A 13,080-nucleotide genomic window follows, 5' to 3' on the forward strand; every position below is an offset into this window, starting at 1 on the left:
AAGTGATTAGGCCGAATTTTACCATATTTACCGGAATAGGCTGATTTTAGAGAGAGGGGAAAAAGTGTTCAGCTTGATGTGCTTTCCTACAAAGTCAATAGAAATGCATCTAGCTGGACGTATTTTCCCCTCTCTCCTCGATTAGGTTTTTGTTTTTAGGGTTTGTTTAAGGTTTAGGTTAGGGTTTTTAAGGGTTTAGGGTTTCAAGGGTTTAAAGTTTAAGGATGGAAATAATGGGAGGCCAATTTATTTGTGTTTGTGTTTGAGGTAGTTGTGAAAGCTTAAAGGTATATTTTAGTTGATGGTGACTCGTCGAGATGGATTCATTGCCTTAGAAGCCCATCACAATGCAACTCAGGCCCCGAGTTCACGGTGCATATACTGTAATGGGTTGAAGTATAAATAGGGCTCCTAGTTGACGAATGTTAATGTAGAGTCACGGTTTAGAGAAAATCTTAGGAGTTCACCTGACAGTGATTATGCAGTCACAGGTTCAAGTTCCACCTCACCAGAAGAGGATGGTTTGTAGACCCTATATAGAAGTTTGAGATGATAATTGGAAGGAAAAAGTCAAGGGCTTTTAGTAGAACCAACTTAACTTTTTCTCCATTTCCACCAAAAGCAGGATTCGTAACCTCCCTATTGTCTGAAAAGTGACAGAGTTGGATAGAAGAGCACTGTTAAGGGGGAGTGACGGTGGCTATGGAGAGATGCTGAAGGTCAAATTGAAGCGGCAGCTGGAGGTAAAGTCAGGGCGACAACGGTTGTAGTTATTAGTTAGTGACATAACCACAACAACGATGTCAAGTCAAAACGACCTCTAGCTTTTGTCCAACACGACAATCACTCGCCCTTGATAGTGCACTTGCCTCCAACTTCGTCACAATTTCGGAAAGTCCCTGAGTTTTTCCCTATGATTATGATTGTAACCTCCCCAACCTGGCCTAGATGTTAGCCCGAATTTGAAAGATTACATTGGCCTCCGAATTGGCTTGGTAAGTGGAAACACAAAAATTTATATACTTTTTCATACCCAATTTTACTTAAATTCATGCAAATCCGATTAAATTCTTGTCGAAAAATAATTAAATATTATAAAATAATTAAATCATGTTAAAAATATGAACATGGTGAATTTATTTAATTTTATACTTAATTTTGATTAATTTTGACTATTTTTGACAAATTCGCGCAAAGGGCGAAAATTAGCTCAACTGACACTGTTGAAAGCACAAAACCAAGAAGTAATTTGAAGTATCGAGGCACTTTAATTTCCAGCCTAAGACGGTCTAGAAATGTGTATTAATTCATAATTTAATTAATTTTTATTTATTCCCTATTTAATGTGGGTTAAATAAATTATTTTTAATTAATTATGGAGAAAGGGTCCAGTTGAACCGCACTGGTCGAGCCAAATTGAGTGAACCGAACCAGCCACTAAATGGGCAGCCAAGAACCTTCCATATGCTGACCCAAATCAGCATTTTAGCTGATTAAATATGCTTACAAAAATTCTCTCAAAAGACTTCTAAATTGCATTCAAACCCCACCTTAAATTATGGCTTTGTAGATTTGCCCCAAGCTTAAAATAGCAAAGTTGTGTGGCTGGCCAATGAAGGTCTCTTTGGCTGCTGGAATTTTCTATTTTTAGCAGCCAAAATTAGCTATAAAAGCCACCCCTTGCTTATCATTCAAAGCATCACTCACTTCACATCATTTTCTCATTCCCTCTCTCACTTTTCTCTTATTTTTTTCCATTCCATTCCCTCTTGTTCAAGTGCCGATTTATTCTCTTGGGAAAGAGGCTTCTATTAGCCATTTTGGAGCAGCAATTAGGTGTTCATAAGCCACCTTGATAGCCAAGGCCAACGAAAAATAAAGAACAGAGCAACTAGTCAAGCCACGGAGAAACACCGAATTTGCCTCTTGTTCCCTAACTCTTTAATTTTTGTTGTTGTTTTGACGAACATGTTTATGAATATTTATGAATATTTATGCTATTGAAATGGTTATTTTAATCAATTCAACTTAAATTATGTTTGTGTTGGGTTTATTATATTCTGCCTGCTTGAATTGTTAAAATGATGTTTATGCTGTTATAGGCCTCGGTAAATTGCTTGGTTAAGTAAAATCATGGCTAAGTTATTCTTGCGTTACGACTGTGAGGTAACTAATGAATTAATTATTTAAATGGATTGAAATTGTAATTAATTGACACAGTACTTAATCAGTGCATATTTATTCTTCTAAGGTAGTTGAAGGAATGTATCTGACGATTTTATTGCCTTGCATAACTTGCAAGATTATTGTGATTAAATTGTTTCAAGGTAGGGATGCCTTGTTACTTCACAAAGTCTTTTATATGCTTATTAGATTCAATTAATCGTTTGAATTGACATAGGGATATGCAAGAGGTTGGTTCAATTTAATGAGTATGTATGTGCAATAACATGTTTGCTTGCTAGAATTTGTTTAGTCTGTTGAATTGACATAGGGATATGTTAAGAGATGAATAGATTTTTGTATGTTAATTTGTTCATAAGTTAGCAAATTACCGAGTTACTGTGAATTTATTTGTAACAGTGTAAACATGAGTTTAATAATTCTAAGTTAAAGGAATATGATTAATCCAACACAAGTATGTTACCTTGATTAAATCTTATTTGAAATCGTGCATTAGAACTCCTTTGTTTTATTTTTAATCATTTACTTAGTTTTTAAATAGTTTTTGACCATCTTTTAAAGGCAAATTATTTTTACCTCACCAAATTTTTTTACAATTAATTTCATAAATAATTCTTTTACAATCCCTGTGGGTACGATAACTCGACATTTACTTGTCACTTTATTACTTGTTGCGATTGTGTACACTTGCACATTATTTTCGTCGTTCCAGTAAGCTAACGTAGTTTTTAAATCAATAAATTTAGAACATTTTTATATTTTAGGAAAAAACTTAGCCTATTTTCAAAAAAAACTCATGAGTTAACAAAAACTGATTAAATTTAACAATATTTTCTTGTAATGGTGATTACTTTTGAAAAATTAGTTAATTTATAATTTATTTATTACTCAAAATTTAAGTATAACCTAACAATGGAAAAGTGATATTCAATTTAGTTTTACTTAATTTAAATCAAAATTATTTTATGCATAATTAAATCTAATTTCATGTTCAATATTCTAAATTCAAATTAAAATTTATGAATGCTAAATAAACCCTAAACGTAAATCCCATGCCACATTTTTAAATAAAGTAATACAGTTTCGAATAACAGGAATTATAGAAATACTCCTAATAATACTTTTATATTAAAAGAAAACAATTTTGAGCCCTCCGTATGCCTTGTCTGCGTCCTAACCTAGTAGGTTATTTGTAAAGATAGAAAATAAGGAGACTGAACTATGAAGATCAATGTGAATTCCATCACAAGAAAATCAGTACAAACGATTAACTATACAAAATCACGACACATAGAATAATTCACAATAGCAATTTCAGAATATCAATATTTCAGATCACTCAACAATATATATGTCATCTCATAAATCAGTATTGTTCACATATGCTTTGTGAATGCAATACATTTTTGTTTTAACAAAAAAGATCATAACCTACCACTATACACTATAGTAAAAGTTCCCCAGAACTCATTCGTCCCTACACATCGAGTTGTGGATAAACTACAAAAATTACATGTTAATAATCTGTCAGATTGTTGTGAATGCATAACATATTTGCATATGAGTGCTACCAAAATGTGGGTGGATAATCCACCAGTGTTGCAGGTTAATATGCTGCCAGATGGTTGTGAATACGCAACGTATTTGCAGATAAGAGCTACCAAAAAATGGGTGGATTAACCAAAAATGTTGCATGTTAATACACTGCTAGATGGTTGTGAATGCACAACGAGTTTGCATATAAGAGCTGCCAGAAAATTTGTGGATGAACTACTAGTGTTCCAGGTTAATACATTTCCAGATGGTTGTGAATGCACAACGAGTTTGCAGATAATAGTTGCTAGAAAATCTAGGGATGAACCACCAGAGTTGCAAATTATTAACTGACAAAACTTCCTCTTTTCAAAGCGTTACACCCCATGCAATATAATATGGCATGCTTACAATAGATCAATATGGTTGTGAATAATATGCTTATAACTAATCAATACAACAACAAAAGACATACTTATCATGAATTCGTTTTAGCAGTATCATTAGGCATGCTAAACGTATGATCAAGAATACAGATGCAATAAATATATATTATTCACATATCATGGATGTAATGATAATAAATCAAATGATCAGATTATGAATTCCAATATTCATATTATTAAGGGTTCAATTGAGAGAAATAAAATTTTAAAAATAGGTTGGGGACTAATCAGGGACTAAACAAACAATTCATAAAATTTTGGGCAAAACTGTAAAACGGGGTTACACGATCGTGTAGCTAGGCCGTGTGAGGAGCTTTAGGCAATCTAGAAGGGTTGCACGGTTGTGTGATTAGGCCACGTAATAGACTATTTTCATGTGACATTTGCAAAAAATTACCTAGAAGGGAGGCACGACCGTGTGGAGGGTTCTTGGCCGTGTGAGATTCAAACTATCTTAGGGTTTCAATGGTACATGGTCGTGTGAAAGGCCGTGTGGTTAGCTGTGGAGAGGGTTCTTGGTTGTGTGAGATTCGAGCTATCCTAGGGTTTCAGAGGTACATGGCAGTGTGAGGGGCCATGTGGTCCACATGCCCATGTGACCCTAATCCTAGGTACAATTTGCCTTGATTCGCTTCTAAAAGAATGCACACCTTTCACTAAGTGCCCGACCGATGTTCCTCGCGATCAAATTTGATCCAACACAACTAAAATAGGTCCTTCAAATGACATTTATGCACGAGTTAACGATTGGTTTCAAGATTCGACAAGGTTATTGAAACATTTTAGGCAAGATTCATGAGAGATAATTTAATCGATAACAAGATTAGTCTTAGATAAAATTTCTATAAATATTCGAGATCAATCATCGGGGTTGAGACGTACTTACCGATTCTTTTGCAAGAATAGAGATGCTGTTGATGAAAAATCTAACTCTGATAGAAAACGATTGAACGAGGATGATTTGATTAGGGGAAGCAAAATAATCAACAACATTTAGAATGAAAATATGGTATAAAGAAAAAGGAAAGAAAATAAAAAGAGAATAAGTAGAAAGATAGAGAGCAAATTCTATTAGGATTTGAAAAAGGGCAATATGAAAATTTAATTAGGAAAAGAAGAGAAAAAGATGGTAGAATTCTAATTCTATTGAAAATTTTGAGGAGTAAGGTGTAAATTCTAATTGGGAAAGATTTGGTTAAATTCCTAGGGTTTATAAACCATAGGGGTGCCACCTGAAATTTTTCCAAGATTTACTGAAATTGAATTTAAAAGAAAGGAGGAAAGGAAAAGGCAACTCAAACCTTGGCTTCAAGAAGAACTAATGCCTTAACCATTAAGCTTGTTGCTTAATCCTTGTTTACTTTTTACGCTTAATCATATAGATATGTTTTAGGGCATTTTTTGCGAAATTATGAAAATAAAATAGGAAGAAGGGGGATAAAACTTGGGTTTGGAAGGGCTCTAGCATTTTAACCATTGAGCCTGCAACTCATTTCTTACCTAATTTAGACATTTAATTGTACATATTGCTTTCTTTTTGGGAAAGAGGTGTCTAAATTAGATGTACAATTAATTTCTTATTTAACATACAACATAAGTAACATTCGTAATTCAACAATTAAATCATATGTACATTATAAATCAATTAAGTAAAGGAAATAATTGAAAGAAAACACTAGAACTGATAAGTAGAACTCATTTAAATTTTAAAGCAAAGCTTAAAGTCTAAATCATAATTTTAGTAAAACCTTTTTTGTAAAATAAAGAGTAATATTATGGAATTGTCCAAATAAGACTTAATCATGCAAATTTTCAAGTCATTTCATAGCATTTAGGGACTCCAATTGTATAGCATAAAAATCAGGACTCAATTGCAAAGATAACAAAACATGCCCAACCTACATGTGACACATTGACACTTATACATACTATTTCGTGTTTTCATACCAATATTCCTATTCTAACATATCGTATATCATACATAGATCATACAAATCATGCTTAGTTACACATAAACATACACTGAGACACTTTAACAATCATGCGTATTTAGGCTTAAATCCAATCAATCAATCAATCAACCACAACCTCAATTCTTCTAACCTCATTTTTGGGATCTAACAATGATCTCAAACTTATGTATCGGTTTTACAAAACATCCTCTTCTAGTGAGGCAACCTTGAAACCGTGACTACATAACCATTGTCAAGTAGGTTGGTGAGTCATACTTCAAGCCGTGATTGCACATTAACATCTGCCAACTAGTACTTGTAGATAGACCCCATGGCCGTATAAACACCACAAACTTAGAGCCTAAGTTACAATGCGACGGGCTTCTAATGCAATGGTTTCGACTCAACACGACATATGAAATATATGGGTATCGAAGCGCCACCACATCATTGTGAACTCAAACACACCTTCAAACTAGCACACTAACTTTTCCAAAACAGAAATAAATTTTTCCATAAAAAAAAGTTTAAAACTTGAAAGTAAAATATAATCAATAGTTTAAAAAAATTTTTAGGGGTGAGGGAGGTGACAGAGAGAGTTGATACAGTAGGGGGAGCAAACCCCCATTTATATAAGGAGCCAAATGGGAAACGAGTGAAAGAGGGAGGGAAAAATGTGCTTCTAGATGCTTGAAAAATGAGGCTAGTAAAAGCACCAGAATAAGCTGAGCCATAGTGACAAGGAGGTGGTATAGCAATTAGTGCCTTTTGTTGGGTTGGAGCTAATGATGAACCCATCTCAACACTTAATCTAGCCCTTGGATTTCGATACGGTCTTTGTGGCCTCCTCAGACAATGTTGCCTACCCTTCGCCTCCTCCAACAATAGATATGACTTGCAGTGGTGTCGAAACCATGACATGTACTCCAGATTGGTAGCCAATTTCTAAGCGATAATTGGTTCGTAAATAGGTAAAAATCCGTACCTATGCTCCCAAATGTTGATATATTACTCATGGAATTCAAGCCAATCTTCATTGGTTCTCCCCCGCAATTCGACCTTGTACAGTACTCTGATGTATTGGGGCAGCAGTGGAATAGTTTACCTAAACCCAAACTATTGCATCACTCGATCAGAATCATGCATCTCCACTGTGGCATAAACTATCAATGGCACATTCACATGCCAGATATTAGGATTGAAAAAGAATTCAGATGGGAAGCATTGTCAAATTCTCGGATAATACGAAATAAAAAAGCTTATTATCTACTTACTATTAATTTTGATATCCTTATGATAAGTGTCAAAAGTAACATATTTTAACCTTATTCTTAGTGCATTTTTTGGTGATTAAGTGGTGTTATTTTTGTATTATATACTCATAATCTTATAAATTAATATTTTGAAGCTTTATAGAGCACTTGGGAGCAATAGGAGTGAAAAACCAGTGAAAATAAGAACATTGGAGCAGTTTGGAAACTACACACGATCAATAGTGTTCCATAAGGCTAGACCACATGGGCGTGTGGCCAGGGTGTGTAACTCATTGTGCCCATGTACAACACTAGTGGGGATTTCTGATTTTTAGGTTTTGGGCACTTTAAGAAGGCAAATATAAGAAAATAAAAAGAGAGAAACACAACTGTCTTAGTTTAACACAAAAATTACCCAAAAGAACACCTAATATGTTGATTTTGAAGAACTTCTCCATCAAGATTAAAGATTCCAAGCTGATTTTTGAGGAAGTTATCATGGGTTTCTTTTATTTTAATGGTTATTCTATATTTTTGGTGTTTCTTGTGATTATGAACTAATTTTCTAATAACCTAAGGGAGATGAACTCTAAGATGATTTCTATTTTTATGCAATAAAATCGTAGTTTCTTTCTTTTTCACTATGAATTCTGAAATGTTATTGGGTTATTATTTCTAGGGTTTTAATCCATGTTTGATGTGTATAAGTTTGAGGTTGAATAGACCCTGCTTGTGATTATATCTTACGTAATCGCATGGAGTTGCATGCAGTCCTAGAAATAGGATGAGATAAATCTACCAGATTAGAGTCAAATCTAATAGGGGAATCCAAAGAACGAATTAATGCAATAATAGAGGTTTTAATTAGAAACAAATTTTAATTAATCAACCTAGAGTTAGTTTCTTTTATTCTCAAAAGAGATATTAGCATAAGTTAGGATTTCTACGAATCAAGGAAACTAGGGAAATGAATTGTATAAATTGGATTGAGAATTTTAGATGAAATCTAGGAGGATTCTTATTTGAGTATTGTTTAGTCAACCAATTGATATTTGATTATTTTTGTTTTTTATTTTGATGCATTAGTAGTTAATTTAGCAAGTTAATTTTAATTTTAATTAATCTGTTCAATTATTAGGTTAAATAATAGAAATACGATAATTACTAGTAATTGTAGTCCTTGATGGAATGATATATGTGCTCACCATAACTATACTAGCAATTGATAGGTGCACTTGCCTTAGTCAATTTTTTAGTTAGTTTAGTGGACATCAAGTTTTTGGCGTTGTTGTCAGAGACTAGAATATTAGGAAAATCTTATTTCTATTAATTTAACCATTTTTATTTTACTTTATATCACTATTTTCTTTAGTTTATTTTGAAGTTATAATTCATTTTTATTTGGCTTTCGACAAGTTCTCTTAGTTTATGACTAGAGGCAACCCGTTGGAACCAATAATTTTCAATAGTGAGATTGAAAGAACTGTTCGTACAAATTAAAAAGAGGTTAGAAAAGTAAGGCAAGATCAACATCAGACTATTATAGACAATCAAGAAAAAAAATACGTTAATGAAGAGATGGATCCTCCTTCGTTGATGATGTATGATTATGCTAAGTCAACTCTGACTAGGGCTGAATCTAGTTTCATTAGACCGACTATTGCTGTAAACAATTTTGAGATCAAGTCGAATACACTTCAAATGGTGCAATAATATTTTCAGTTTGATGGGTTACAAGATGAAGATTTGAATGCGCATTTAGTAGCTTTCTTGGAGATCTGTGATACATTCAAAATTAATGGTGTTTCTGATGATGTCATACGTCTAAGATTGTTTGTAACACCCCTATATCATGTTCGACTCAAGGAACCTGATATAGGAATATTACATTTGGTGCCAAAGTAATTCTTGGCTAATTACTATTGTATTTGAACACAAAAATGGACAAATAATAAATTTAAATAATTTATATTTAAATCCATTACTACTACTTGGGACATACTTAAATTTTCCTAAGTACATGCCAGTCTATTCAATATTTTAAAACGTACCCTCTTGTTGCTTGAAGATGTGATGAGGTGAAGACTCATAATCTCAAATACAATCTTCAAAATTTTTGTAGCTAATCTGCGCATGGAAATAAACCGTCTATTTGAGTATACACCCAGTGGTATTACTATAATTCAAATACTTAAGGTAAAAACAATATATATACACATTAAATCTTACCACTATTTTACCTTCAATAAATCAATCATGCATTTAAACTTTAAATTTATTCTAATAATATGTATCTTAAATAGCTTTTCTTTATTTTAATTTATATATCTTCTTATTATATCGATATCCATTTCATGCATTTCATCAATAACCATTTCATAAAATCATTATTTCATATATTTCATTTCTATATCCTAACTCAATAACTCATTCTATTCTATATCTAAAACCTTACATCATTAGTCTTTCAATAATTATTTAAACCAACATTTTCAATAAAATAATTATAATTAATTTATAGGATTATATTCAACTAACTCATACACTATTTCATTATTTCAGTTCATTCTATTTTCACATTTTATTTCGATATCTCAATTTCAATTCATATTTCAATTCATAATTTCACTTTCTCATACTTTCAATAGTTCAATCGATCAATTCATTTGATTTTCTCATTTCATTTATTCAACTGATTTCAATATCAATAATTCGATATTTTAGCAAATTCATCAACCTTGAGTTCATGCTTCAAATCTCACATTTCAATTCAATTCACAATTCAACTCATAATTTCTTTCTTATATTTTTAATAGTACGATCAATCAAATTTATTTAATTTTCTCATTTCAGTTATTCACCCTATTAACAAACCCAGACCTTGGCGGATACACGGATTCCAACCAAACACACCAGTACGGCGCTTAGTGCCTTATCGGCTTCTTGAAATGTGATAACGTCGGTTTTCAATTACCTCATCGGATTAAACCGAAGTAATGATGGCGATCGACACACATGGTGCCTCATCAACTCAAAGTCGAAGTAACAGTACGACACTTATAGTGCCTCATTGACTCAAGGTCGAAGTATCCCTGAACACTTCCAATCCTATGACATGTCAACTATATCCGACTTAGCCCAACTAGTTAATAGGGTATTTTAATTCTCAATTCACTTTCATTTCCAATTCATGATCACTTTTCAATTATAATTTCACATTCAAACCAATATACAGTTCAATTATACATACACATTCACCATTTAATTCAATTCTCATTCAATTCAAATTCACTTTTCCACTTTCTAATCAATAAACAATTCAATACCAATACATATTTAGATAATCACATATAATCATATTTCAATTCAATTCAAACCACTTTTCAATCAATACACAATTCACATATTAACATATATTCATAAATTAATTCACTTTTATTTAATTCATATTTTTAATTCATTTTCCAATAAAATTCAACTAATTACTTTTCAATCAATAAACATTTCAAATACTCACATATTTTCTTCATTCAATTCAATTTGATTCAATTCAAATCACTTTTAATTTCAATTTGTTCCTATTCAATTTCAATAGCCATAAACACTTTTAAATCAATTTCGTTCAAATCAATACCATTATTTCAATTACTTTCCTAAATTTATCTACCATGCATTTTAATTAAAATATAACAATTAATAATAAATAGATTTGAATTATAGTAATACAAACTCGGATTTCATAATTACTCCTCGATAACTTTCTCCTTTCCTTTCGGTGCCGATGCCTCGGGTTATTTGCTAACTACGAAAATAATAATAATTTACACTATTAAATACAACACTAATTAATAATAATAATTGAATTTCTATCCAATTTATACCTAATTCAATTTAATCCTAATTAACTAATTTACTTTTCTAACTCAATTCATACTTTATTTCCATTCAATTTCCTTCCATATTCTACTTAACTATCTAATGTTCATAATAAAACCCTAATTTAAAACTTCTTTCAATTTAATCCCTACAACACAAAACTTATAGCCTAATTTACAATTTAATCCTTTGATCAATTCTAACTTGAAATTCATTCAATTAAACCCCTAATTCATTATTTTTTTCAACATGAACTATGTTCAAAAACCTAAGAATTTCCAAAATTTCAACTTGATTTCAACAAAACTTTGTTCTAAATCTTCTAAAACATCAAAATTAAGTAAAAAGGACTTAATTGACTTACCAATTAAAGCTTTAAGCTTCAAAACCCTAGTTTTTCCTTTTCTTTTTCTTTTCTTCTTTCTTTTCCCTCTGTTTCGAATTGCTCTCTGTTTCCTTTCTACTTTGTTTTGTTGCTTTCTTTTTTTATTTTACTTTATTATATATATATTAGTTAACAACAACAACAATAATAATAAATATCTATTTACTTAAAAAGTAATTAAATAAATATATTAAAATATATAAATACTATTATTACATTTGTATATTTTTATCACCATACACTTGGCTTTTATTTAATTCAATTCATAATATGATATTTATAATAAATTAATTTAATTATTATTATTATAATAAATATCTTTAGCTTAAAATATAAGTAAATAAATAATTATATTACAAATGTTTACATATATTTATTACACATGTGTTTTATCATCACCCTACGTTTGTCAACTATTTAATTTAATTTATAATTTAATATCAATTAAATAATAATAATAAATATCTATTTAATAACAAATATATGTATTACAATTGTACACACATATATTTTTTACATTTGTATATTATCATCACCATCCACTTGTCCTTATTTTATTTATTTCATAATATAATAATTATAATTTAACATAATTAAATTTATAACTAATCTATTTATTTATATATAATTAGATTTTTCTTTTGTTTGCCACCTCATTTAATGGAATAGGCTTAATTTCCTATTTAGTCCCACATATTTTCTTTTAATCTATAATTAGACTTTCACACCTTATTCAATTTAGTCATTTTTCTTGATTTCTCTTAATTAAGATAAATTCACTTAATCAAAACCTAATTAAACACACCACTAGACTCATAAATATTTCTAATAATTATTTACGAACCTATTTCACTCAAACAGAGCCCTGATATTACACTTTTTCGATGCTCGTGAATTTTGGGTCATTACATTGTTCCCATTCTCCTTACTGAACATAGAGAAACAGTACTTGAATTCACTTTTATGGGTTCTATCGCTACATAGGCTCGGATGACAGAGAAATTCCTTCTGAAGTATTTTCCACCGGCCAAAACAACTAAGTTGAGGAATGTTCTCTTCTTTTGCCTAATCTAATATTGAGATACTTTATGATACATGGGAAAGATTTAAGGACTTGTTACAAAGGTGCCCTCGTCATGGTTTACCTTTGTGGCTACAGGTTCATGAAATTACACATGTTAGAATCAGTTACAACCATTAATAGGTTCAACTAGGACAGAACATGAGATCCAAGATCTGAGATTTATTCTAAAATCACTTACACTTTTACCAACAATAGATTGGGAATGAAAACACTCTTAAAGTATCTGAATTGATCTCCTTCAATATTTGTACCTTAATAAAAAAAACACAATAAGCACTTTATTAGAATATATTAAACAACATGAACAAATTCGACCATAATCGATTTTGAAATCGAAGTATGAGGTTTAATTTTAAATTCCACTTAC

The 13,080-nt window shown here is 31.1% G+C and overlaps 1 non-coding gene across 1 annotated transcript; it reads right to left on the bottom strand.

Moving 5' to 3' along the window:
* Nucleotides 1-12,667: 12,667 nt before the first annotated feature.
* Nucleotides 12,668-12,772, bottom strand: LOC128290890 (small nucleolar RNA R71). The gene has a single exon (XR_008280668.1). It is a non-coding gene; the product is annotated as a small nucleolar RNA R71 (small nucleolar RNA).
* Between the last annotated feature and the right edge of the window lie 308 nt (nucleotides 12,773-13,080).

The sequence above is a fragment of the Gossypium arboreum genome, chromosome 3, assembly GCF_025698485.1.
Source record: "Gossypium arboreum isolate Shixiya-1 chromosome 3, ASM2569848v2, whole genome shotgun sequence".
Lineage (NCBI taxonomy): Eukaryota > Viridiplantae > Streptophyta > Magnoliopsida > Malvales > Malvaceae > Gossypium > Gossypium arboreum.